General features: G+C 42.3%; 1 long non-coding RNA gene across 1 annotated transcript; it reads right to left on the bottom strand.

Annotated features, from left to right (window-relative positions):
* Positions 1 to 5325: 5325 nt before the first annotated feature.
* LOC116507087 lies at positions 5326 to 11882 on the bottom strand. Its single transcript, XR_004255146.1, has 3 exons — positions 11405 to 11882; positions 6413 to 6527; positions 5326 to 5524 (listed from the first exon to the last, which is right to left on the bottom strand). It is a non-coding gene; the product is annotated as an uncharacterized LOC116507087 (long non-coding RNA).
* Positions 11883 to 12084: the final 202 nt, after the last annotated feature.

The raw sequence follows: 12084 nt of genomic DNA, 5'->3' as shown, positions 1-12084 counted from the left end.
GCCCAATCCCGAAGGACTCCGGGTGGCTTACATAAAAACAGTTTAAAAATATTAGAAAAGTTTAAAATACAAGACAGAAACGAATTAAAAGAAGACACAACATGCACTCAATTTTAATGGGGCTGAAGTTCAATCAAGATCAGCAGCCCCAGGCCTGCCGGAATAGCCAGATCTTAACAGACTTACGGAAGGCCGAGAGAGTGTGGAGGGTCCGGATCTCAGGGGGTAGATCGTTCCAAAGGGCCGGGGCAGCTACAGAGAAGGCTCTCCCCCAATGAGCCGCCAGACGACACTGCGTAGTCGATGGTACCCAGAGAAGGCCCGCCCTGTGCGATCTTATTGGGTGCTGGGAGGTATGTTGCAGGAGGCAGTCACGGAGATATCCAGGTCCTAGGCCATGTAGCGCTTTAAAGGTGATAACCAGCACCTTGAAGCGTGTTCGGAGACCAATAGGGAGCCAGTGCAGCTCACGGAGAATAGGTGTAACTTGGGTGTACCTAGGTATACCCAGTATCGCTCACGCGGCTGCATTCTGGACCAATTGTAGTCTCCGAACACTCTTCAGGGGCAGCCCCATGTAGAGCGTGTTACAGTAGTCGAGCCTTGAGGTGACGAGGGCATGAGTGATCATTTGGAGTGCCTCCCGGTCCAGGTAGGGCCACAACTCGACCCTTTGGAACGAGCTCCCCATGGAGATTCGTACTCTCACCACCGTCCAGGCCTTCCGCATAGCCCTTAAGACCTGGCTAGCCCGTCAGGCCTGGGGACAAAGATAGCCGCCCCTCCCGAATGATGAATGAATGTTGCTCATTATTTTTACTTTATGTGTGTCTACGTCATTGTTTATATTCCCCTTTCCTGATTTTATGTGAGCCGCCCTGAGTCCCCTCAGGGAAAAGGGCGGCCTATAAATGTTAATAAACTCTTAAACTCTTAAACTGGTGCACCAGGCGAACCTGGGCAAAACCTCCGCTGGTCACAGCTGACAAATGATGTTCTAATGTCAGCTGCGGATCCAGGAGAACACCCAAGTTGCGGGCCCTCTCTGAGGGGTGTAAAATTTCACCCCCCAGGTTTAAAGGTGGAATATCTGGACTATTTTTGGCGGGCAGCATCCAAAGCCACTCAGTCTTATCAGGGTTGAGCGCAAGCTTGTTCATTCCCATCCAGACCCTGACAGCTTCCAGGCACATTACTTCCACCACTTCACTGAGTTGGCACGGGGCGGACAGATACAGCTGGGTATCGTCCGCATACTGGTAGTATTTAATCCCGTACCGACAAATGATCTCACCCAGTGGCTTCATGTAGATGTTAAATAGGAGGGGGGCCCGGACCAAGCCCTGCGGCACCCCGTATTCAAGGGGCCTAGGGGTCGACCTCTGTCCTCTGACCAACACCGACTGCGACCTGCCAGAGAGGTAAGAGGAGAACCACCGTAAAACTGTGCCTCCCACTCCCACCTTTTCCAGCCACCGCAGAAGGATACCATGGTTGATGGTATTGAAGGCCACTGAGAGGTCAAGAAGCACCAGGAGAGAGGAATGCCCTCTATCCCTGGCTCGCCAGAGATCATCGGTCAGTGCAACCAAAGCAGTTTCGGTGCAGTAACCTGGCCTGAAACCAGACTGAAAGGGATCTCAGCTGCTCTGACTGCTCTCAGCTGCTGCTGTGGATGCTCCACTCCTCTGCCACTTAGATTTGCACTGCCGGTGCCCAGCTGGTCTGCCCCACTGGCTCACAGCCATCTAGCTTTGTTTCACTGCTGCTCAGCTGGCCACCTCTTACACTGCACTGCCTCCTAACTGAAGTACATAAATGAAGGTGAAGTAATTGTAAGTGGCAGCAGGGATCCATGGGCCAAATTTCAAAGGTCTCTGAATAAATAGGCAGTAATGTTACTACAACCTGTAAAAAAAGAATGAAAATGGTTTTTTGCATGTAAATATTTTATTAGTTGTTATTAGTATAACAACTAAAAGATAAAAGGGAATTAAAGAGAGTTAAATTATAGAAAAGGAATTTTGGCCACTCAGTCCAGGCACTGGCTTTATGCAGGAAATTGGTTTGAAGAGGGACAATGAAGACAAATTTCCAAGCATCACAATTTATAAATGTTTTAAAGTTCATGTTAGGGGTGGGGCCTATAGGGTTCTCTGTTAATTTATCCAGATGGTTTGTTCATATTAGAAATGACTCCAGCATATTCCTTCTTATGATGATTGTTAACTTTTTAATTCTTAGTGTGTTTTTATCTGTATTATCCTTCCTATATTGCTCACAAGACTAAGAAAGAGAAATTGAGTATCCACAATAATTGAAGAGTTATCGATGTAGGGAAGGTAAGCATGGGAGAAGCATTTTTAAACTATATAGCAGGTGTGAATGGCTTCATTGAGGATGAGTCCCCTGGAATATGGCAAATTGATTTGATAACCTCCCAGTGGTGGATTTCAAAATTGTATCCTACTCTCTTCCACTGTTAGTAGAGATTCTCAGTCATCCAGGTCATAGTTGTTCTAAAAGTGCTTTTTCAGAAGGCAACTGAGCTTTGGAGATTTTTTCCCCCCCTTTGGAGACATTTCACTTCTCATCAAGAAGTTTCTTCAGTTCTTACCAAATGGTGGAGGATGACCCCTTTTCCTTCAGGTCAGCCTAAAAAAACTTATGTTGACTTTCTTCTACTTATATGGGGTAGAACTTTCACATAAGGAAACTCTAGCCCATAGGTTTTTTATAATGGCAAGTGAATATTTGTAAACAATTGGCCTTAGGCATACATGTTAATTACTGCCGTGTTTCCCCAAAAATAAGTCAGGGTTTTATTTTCTTTTGACCTCCTTTTCGGGAAGGTCTTCTTATTTTTGAGGTGCAGGAGGTGGCGAGCAGGGTCACCTCAAGGCTGCTGCTGTGTTGCAATATTTTTGGGGAGGGCTTATTTTGGTGGGAGGGCTTATTTTAGCGCATGCCCTCAAAAGCCCAATAGGGCTTATTATCCAGGCAGGTCTTATTTTCAGGGAAACATGGTGTTTGTATTTTAACAAGTTTTTTGGGTGATCTATGATTCATAGCTCAGATTTTAAGAATTTTTAGGATAATTTGTGTCCATGAGATTAAATTATTTTGTTGTAAATTGAATATTTTTATCCCTTTCTAAATATAGGCACTGTAATGAAGGAGAAGTGAACAAGATTTGAGAGGGAGGAAAATTATGAATGTTCAGACTTGTTTTCTGATTATTATGTTTGTTACACTTTTGTATACATTCTGGTTTTGTAAATTATATTTTTATTTGTGCGTATTATTAGCTTGCATCCCTTTATGAGCATAGGTATAACAGTGTCCACAATAGTATTCCCTCTCTCTCTCTCTCTCCCTCCCTCTCCCTGTCTCAGTGTGTCTCTTTCTGTGTGTGTTTGTAACATATTCTACCAATTCCATGCTCTTATAATTTTATTTCATTGTAGATTTGTTTTATGCTGGTGAGTAATATTAATAGCATACATCTGCTGGTTTATCCATCTAACAAAAAGTATGGTCCAAGAAAATGTCCCCTCTTGTGTAGGAAGAATTATAAGATTTCCACCTCCTCTCTTTATTTCCATGGTCCCAGAGAACGCAAAGAAAAACCATTCATAAAAGCTAAAGCAATCCTTCCATCCAGCCAGAATGGCCTCAAGTAACCCAGCCTGAGACAAGCTGAATTGACAGAATTAAGGATCAAGTCAGAAAACACAAAGCTACACAGAATTTCATAGAAAACACACAGAAAACACAAAACTACACAGAATGTCCCCACCTTTCCCCAAGGGTGGCCTTGAAATTCCCTCTGGAATGAGCTGCCCCCGGAGCTTCGCATGATCCCAACCTCCGGTCCTTCTGACGCGCCCTAAAAAGTTGGATTTTTCAGCAAGCCAGCCTGGCCTGAATAGAATAAAATATAGGATTAATTTGGTTGTTAATTTTAATTTAATTTTAAATTTTTATTGTAAATATCAATTGGGGCTTTTTTGGATACTTCATTTAATGTCCCTTTTAATTTTTGTAATAAGTGTCAGCTGAAGTAGCCTGCAGTGCTGCATTTAACCACTGCGCCACCTCGGCTCTTGATCCTGACTACCACCCAGGAAACCAAATAGGGACAATTAGAATACAGAATTTACTCAAATCAAATGACCCCACCAGGCATCTCAATCTCAAAGGTCCAAAGGGGTATAAAATCACTCTATTCCCCATGCCAGGCTGTCAGCTGTCCCAGAACTGATTCTGAGTCACTTCACTTCTGACTCTTAAATAAACGGAGACCTCCTTTCCTGCAGCAGCTTGCTTCCAAATTCATTGGCTTCTATGTCTTACTCCAGGCTTGAAATTGGACTGGATTTTTCTTCCAACGCTTTTATGCAGATTTCCTCTAGTTAAATGACTTCTATTCCTTTAACAAGATCCTGCCTATGCTGATACTGAATCAACAGACAAGGACATTCTTATTCTAAATAGTATCCCACTAGTGGTGGGTTTCAAATTTTTTTAGAACCTCTTCTGTAGGTGTGGCCTGCTGTGTGGGAGTGGCTTGCCCGGCCATGTGACCAGGTAGGAGCGGCTTGCCAGCCATGTGACTGAGTGGGAGTGGCTTGGCAGTCATGAGACTGGGTGGACGTGGCCAACTTGTAAAATGTGGTGAAACTCACTTAACAATACTCTTGCTTAGCAATCAAAATGTTGTCTCAGAAACTCTGGCATTTGAAGCACGCAAGTCTTAAAGCTGCCAAGTTACAAGACCCTTGAACCCCTAACCCTTTAGGAAAAAAAACCCAGGGGTGTTCAAACTTGACAGCTTTAAGACTTGTGGACTTCAACTCCCAGAATTCCTCCACTCACTCTTCATTTTGATGATGTGCGGATGGGCGGGGGGAGGAAGCTGGAACCAGTTCTAAATGGCACTGTAGATTTGTGGAACCTCTTCTATAGAAAAGGTTAAAACTGGCAGGAACCCACCCCTGTATCCCACAGTATTTAGCTTGGAAAAAAAATATCTTAAGAGATTCTTAAGTATCAGAATAGGCTGGATCTTTCATTTCCCATTTTAGTTAATAGTTAATGCAACCACATCAGATGTAAGACCTCAATGGCAAAATAATTGCTTCAATAAATAAACAGATGAGGAAGAAGGGACTATGTAACTTTATGGCATAATGTGTGATTGAAGAGCAGGGAACACCTTCCACACTGAAATGTAGTCAAAGAGATTTGATACACAAACACACATACACATAGTTAAATGAATATACTGCTCCCAGGTCCCTCTTAAAAAGTCACACAAAAAACTGCAATGTTCATCTAGCTTTATTTCAAGAAATATTTGCTAAATTTTACTTCAATGCATAAATATTTTAGAATTTGATAGATAGCAATTTGATTCATGTAAAGAAAGATAAAATGATAGCAGGCAGTAATCTCAGGTCATTGGCCATATCTTGAAGACATCCTGGATGCTCGATGGAGATGGCATTATTTTCCATTGCGCCTATATAAATGAGATAATAACAGATGTAACAGATTAATAGAGTTGGAAGGGACCTTGTAGGTCAACTAGTTCAACCCCCCACCCAAGCAGGAAACCCTACACCATTTCTGATAAGTGGCAGCTCAATCTCTTCTTGAGAACATCCAGTGATGAAGCTCCCACATCTTCAGAAGGCAAGCTGTTCCATTGGTTGATTGTTTGCACTGTCAGAAAATTTCTCCTTATTTCTAGATTGACTCTCCTTGATCAATTTCCATCCATTATTCCTTGTCTAATCTTCAGTTGCCTTGGGAAATAGCTTGACCCTTTCCTCTCTTTGGCAGCCACTCAATATTGGAACATTGCTACCATGTCTCCCCTGATCCTTCTCTTCACTAGACTAGCCATGCCCAGTTTCTGTAACCCATTCTTCATATGTTTTACACTCCAATCCCCTAATCATCCTGGTTGGTCTTCTCGGGACTTTTTCGAGAGTCTCAACATATTTTATAGTGTGATGATCAAAACTGGATGCAGTATTCTAGGTGTGGTCTTACTAAGGTTTTATAGAATAGTATTAATACCTCACTTGATCTTGATTGCATCTCCCTGTTAATGCAATTTAGGATTGCTTTTTTGGTTGCTGCCACACACTGCTGGCTCATATTTAACTGGTTCTCCACTGACACCAATATCCCTCTCCTAGTTACTGCTATTAAGCAGTCTATATAATAGGTTGATCAAAGTAAGTTTAAGTAAATTCTGTTATCTGAACCTGAAAATTTCTCCTGCCCATCTTTCTTCCTTTGAAAGACCTGTTCCTTTTCAGGTCAATGCCTTGGAATACTTTGGAATGTAAACAAGGGTATCCAAATCTCTGGGAACTTTATTAGAGGAATGTTTACTTACGGTCGACAACATACATGACTCTGTCTACAGTCAATTTTGCCAAGGTTTTCAAAGTTTTGTAAACAGTGATGGCTAAAGCAGCGTCCTCGACGATGACACCACCGCTGGGCATTACCTATGAAAAGAAAAAGAGTAGGTAGGGGAATGATAAGGAAAGATACTTCATTAGATATTTTTTTTCCTTCTAAGACATCACTTTCTCCCACAGAATTGTAGGATTCCTGTGAATTCAGAAAATTCTCTCTGACTAAGGAATCCATTTCTGCTAATCTACCTTCAGCAGCCATAATATATCATATATCAACACAGGTTTTAAGCTTGGCCCAGAGCTGAATTGGCAGGTATATCTGTCTCTATTAAGGTAGTATGGAGGAAAAAATCTGATTCACACCAAAGGAAGATGTTGCGGTGATATATTTCTCTCCATTATTACTATGGATCCTTGCTTGCTAAGAAATAATCCTGAATTACCCTGGCTAGTTCTGCTGGGTGTTTTGGATGGAGAAGTTGAGTGAGAATAGTTAACTTCCTTTGAACCTCAGGATCTGGTTTACTTTTGGCTTTCTTCCTCTTCTTTTAATGTTTCTAATGCTGCTCGTCTCTGTTCTTCAAAAGTGTTGCATTTGGAACATTTTGCTGCAATATCTTCTCTTTTTTTACAAATTGAATATCAATACATTCACTAAATAATTAACAGTTTTTATTTATTTTTATCTCATCTTTATTTCTTAAAATAACTCAAGGTGGCAAATGTATCTAATGTTCCTTCCTCCTCCCATTTCCATAAACAGCAAGTAGCAGGTTTCATGGAAAGTGAAAACTCTTTAATTTCACAGCATAGGGACAGATTTCAACATACTTTCAACTGGGGAACTGTGACCATCCTAGATCAAGCCAAGTCCAAAAGCACTACAAAATTTCTGGAAGCCTGGCACTATGTCCAAATTAGCTATTTTATTACAATAATAAAACCTCCAGTTATGCTTTGTAGAGAAGAGTAAATCAATAAATTGGTTTTCCAGTCCCTCCTTGATGCTGTTTATCTCCCTGGATCTCGAGTTTAGATCCAAAGGAAAAATCAATGGCATATTCTTCAAATGTTTGAAGGCTCATGTTGTCAATAGTCGACAATGTTCAAAGCTATTTTTTTTAACATAAACTAAAAGAAGAAGTTGAAGATTATCCTGCTCTGAGTGATGATCTTACTTGCTTAGAAGGTAGTCAGTTATCAGTCATTTCTCAATTATCAGTAATTTAATTTCTTACCTGATTCAGACAGAAATGCAAGGAAAAGGAATGCAAACAGCAGATAAAGGGTCATCATGTTTTGATTGGTTCTGAACCAAATCTTACTCCTGGGACAGGACACAGTTCTCTATTTATGCAGTTATAATTATTGCATCACACAGCCTCAGTGAAATATTGCAACTACTGTCAAATGTTATTCACATTGTTGTATTTTCTTCTATTGAAACACTCCTGTGGGTTAACTGTTGCAAAGTCCTTGCAAGCTCAAGAATTAGTTGAATAGTTAAAAAAGTTCTGCTTATATCTAAGATACTTTGGAATGATCAATGTTCAGCCTATTATTATCTGCAGAGTTGACATAATTAGTAACTTGCAAATGAATTATTTATTTGGGTAGATTAGTTATGCATGGTTGTATGAAAAGTAGCTATGATCGATTAATACTGAGAAATCTCTCTGCCTCTCTAACTCTTTTAATTGAACCTTGATGTAGCCACTTTAATAAACTCATTGTTTAATCACTACTTTATTCTTTTTAGTCTCTGATGTTATGCTCCTTCCAAACTTGCTTGCTGCTTTTAAAACGAGAAAGCCCAAGCAGGAGATCCTATTCAAAGATGTCCTTACTAAAGCCCATTAACTAACCTTCAACCTTTCAGGACTATACCCACATTCAAAGTCTACACAAGATATCCAGTTGCCTGAGGTTGGAGATCTTGCTGCTTCTTCTGAGCAAAATCTGTCTGCAATTCCTCAGAGGTTCTCTTCCACTATAAGAAGGAATTCTGTTTCTTTATTTTGCTGTCCTGATGGAATTGCTATCATTTTCTTTTGGTGCTTCTTTTAAGCTGGAATTCATGAGTGGCATGGTGGCCTAGTAGTGAAGATGCTTGCCTCCCAATCAGCAGATTAAGAATTCAATCCCTGGTAGCCAGTGGTGGGTTTCAAAATTTTTTGGAACCTACTCTGTGGGTGTGGCCTCCTTTGTGGGAGTGGCTTGCCAGCCATGTGACCGGGTGGGAGTGGCTTGCCAGCCATGTGAAAGTATGTAGCTTACTACTTACTACTTGTATTTCAAAGGGAATAAATACATATTTAATTTTACACATGTTAACAGCTGTTGGAATTGTGTTTGCACAAGTGGGAAAAACAAAGATATGAAAATGAATAAATATTAGAATGTGCAGGAATGAATAAATTGACAATTAAAATCAAGAAGGCTTTGAATATTTTTTTCACGTGGGATTTGCTTTATCAATTGCTAACTAACAGAAACAGCAATTAGAGATCTAAAAGTATGAAAGAAAACACCAATTATGTAAGGAAAGGTCACTAAAATGTATAAGGAAGAATTTTTAGCACTTGATCATTATTAATGTGTAGATAACTGCGGGACATTACACACCCACACACACAAACTATGATAGTGCCAGGAAAACACCAAAAAATAACAATTTCCCTCCAAAAAACTGCAGATTAAACCAGTTTTTTTCCCTAACCCTAAGAACAGGAAAGACAAAGCCATGGAATAAAAACCATCAAAGTATTGTGGGAAATTATAAAGGACAGTGTCAGGAAGCTCACAGAATCAGCAATCACCTCACAATTACCTAAACAACCAGGTATCACACAGAAACACACAAAATCTGGCAAAGCTGCCTTGCACCATCCTGGCCCGCCCATAGAAAAGCAGCCACCTTGAGACACATAAACCATGCACCAACCTGTACTCTTAAAAGCAATGTATTGCATCACAAATAAAACATTTGCAAAAAGGAATAACATTTCTTGTAACAAACATTCTATAAACAATAAATAAATAAAAATTCCCTAAAAATAATTAAAAGCCACCAACTTCAGAGAACACCAAAGGACCCCAGTCCTCTCTCTCCTTATCTTTTTTCCTTTTTGTCCTATCTTTCTCCTCCTTCCCCCCAACCCCACTCCCTTCTAACACTGATGATGTTACCTACTTTGGTAATGAAATGTCTGTAAGAAAATCACCAAGCTCAGAGAGCACCCACAACCCCTCATTACAACCTGGAGCTATCAAGAGTCTCTTCTGTTGGAGAGCCTTGATGCAAGAGAAAACTGAAAGTTTTAATTTTAATTCAGTTTTAGCATTTTAATCATCTTTGCCTCTTTCAAATTTTATATGCCTTTTTGTTTAGGTGTTAATATTTTATTTGTACATTGCCCGGAGTCCCTTTGTGAGGGAGATGGTTGGTTTCAAAATTTGATCAAATAAATAAATCAAAGCAGGCTGAGAGAAAATATGGAGGTGTGGTGCTGTCCCTAAGAGACAAACATAAAAAGACCATCCCTGCAGTGTTTCATCCTCATGGATTTTTAGCCTTCATTTAATTGTTAATTTTAATGCTTGTCTATTAGCTTTTATGGCATTGTAAGCTGTCCCGAATCAGTTAAGCTAGTGAGATAGGAGGTATATAAACTTAATAAATAGACAAACTCAGTTATGGGCATGCAGAACAAATTGGAAATCTCTAAATGATGGATTACAATTGTTGATTCTCACACAAGTCATTCCTTTTTACACTTTCAAGAATATTTTTTTTAAAAAAACTTTGGTGGGGATGTTGTCTTTGCATATAATCTGGCTTTTATTTTACTTGCAAGTACATATAGGTTCCTTCTGATAAAGACCCTTTTAACATTCTGAATTTGCAAAAAGATGCCGATCTCTTGCAGGAGCACGAGTCACGTGCTGATTGGATTCCGGTTGAGTAATATAAAGCCCAATTTGGGGTACCTGAAACACGATTTGCAATCTGTGGATTGACCCCAGGATCCCAAGTCCTGTAGCCCCCAAAGTTTCTTTTTTAATTATTTACCTATTTGAATTTATTAGCCGGCCAACTCCAATGGACTTTCCTGTCCAGTATCCCTCCCCACACTCACTCCTTTCGCCCACTGGGTGTACACTACAGGCCCCGATCAAGGCAAGGAGCAAACCGGAGAATCCATCCAGATATAGAACGTGGGAACACGGTGGAGCCTTAAGGGGAAACTCCCTGTTTTGCAAAACGCTGTTGGTCTTCCCTCCAGGGAGGGGAACAAAGGAAGACGATTGAGGGAATCCCCTCCAGTTCTCCTCCGATTTCCTGTCAACCCCTCTGCGCGTCCCTCTTCAAGGTGCTGGGCATCCGGGATCCCTTTCTTCCTTGCCCCCCAACATCTGCTCTGATGGCAATTATGTCTAAAAGCAAAACGTCTTTGGAAGCTGTCCCCTCCCCCTCCCTTTTGCAGAAACCCCTCTTGCTGGACAATTGCTCCGTCTTTCCTGATTTTCAACTTCTCTTGTCCGACTATCTTCTCCTGCCCCCCTCCCCCCTGCATGGTCTCAGTTGCTGCTTGGAGCGGGGGAGATTTCTGGATATGCAGGGCTGAGAGGAAAAGGGGAAGAAGAAACAGGCCCTCCAAGTCTGCCCCCTCCCCCTTGGTGTTTTTGCAACCAAATTCTCCCCCCTTAAAACAGAGGACCCTGCCACCTAAATACTGTGGGACAGAGCAGGCTAGCCCCATTACTGGGCAGCGTGTTTGTGTGGGGTGGGGAGGCTGGAGCAGTTCCGCTCTGAATGGAGGGAGAGGAAAAAAGTTGGGATTCTCCCTGCTGCAGCCTTTAAATGACAGGGAGAAGCCAAACTTTTTCCTCTCCATTCACAGAGGAACTGCGGCTCCCTTTATGCCCCCCCCCGGCCTCCTCCCTCCTGCGGGTCGAAGTACCTGAAAGGGACAGGCAGGCTGCCACAGCTCCACTGAGAAGACATTTCTGAGAAGAGAAAGTTCTCCAGTCCGGCTGCACCCGCCGCTTCTGGACGTCTATTGCAGTCGCGAGGAGAGCACGGAGAAGAGCTTGAAGGTTCTTGGCACTCTGGGAAGCTGCGAAAGCGGCTGGGAGAGGTGCGTGGCTTGGTTTAGCCTCCCTGGACGTCGCAGCAGCAGCCCCAAGCATGCAAATCTTGGTGTTTTTCGCATCGTGGCGTGCTGCAAGAGGGTGTGAACAAAGATGTTTTCTGGCCGGCGCAAAGGACTTCCCAGGACTTGCTTTTCTGAGTACAGGGCGATGGGCCCGCACCTCCACCACCAGCAATCTGGAAAAGGTCTTCACTCACTCCCACTTGCAGCACACCCCGATGCGAAAAACGCCGAGATCGGCGCGCTTGAGGCTGCTGCTGTGACATCCAGGGAGTCTAAACCAAGCCACGCGCCTCTCCCTTCCGCTTTCGCAGCTCCCCAGAGTGCCAAGAACCTTCACGCTTCTCCGTGCTCTCCTCAACTCCTCACGACTGCAATAGATGTCCAGAAGCGGCGGGGGCTATATGCTTTTCTGAGCACGGGGAAAACGGACGGTATCTTGTCCCTTCTGTCTCCCCGTTGCGGGAAGGTCCTTTGGTGGCGGCAGG

Source organism: Thamnophis elegans, chromosome 4, assembly GCF_009769535.1.
Source record: "Thamnophis elegans isolate rThaEle1 chromosome 4, rThaEle1.pri, whole genome shotgun sequence".
In the NCBI taxonomy this organism is placed as follows: domain Eukaryota; kingdom Metazoa; phylum Chordata; class Lepidosauria; order Squamata; family Colubridae; genus Thamnophis; species Thamnophis elegans.
The sequence above is the reverse complement of the archived record's forward strand: the minus strand, read 5'-3'. Positions and strand labels throughout refer to the sequence as shown.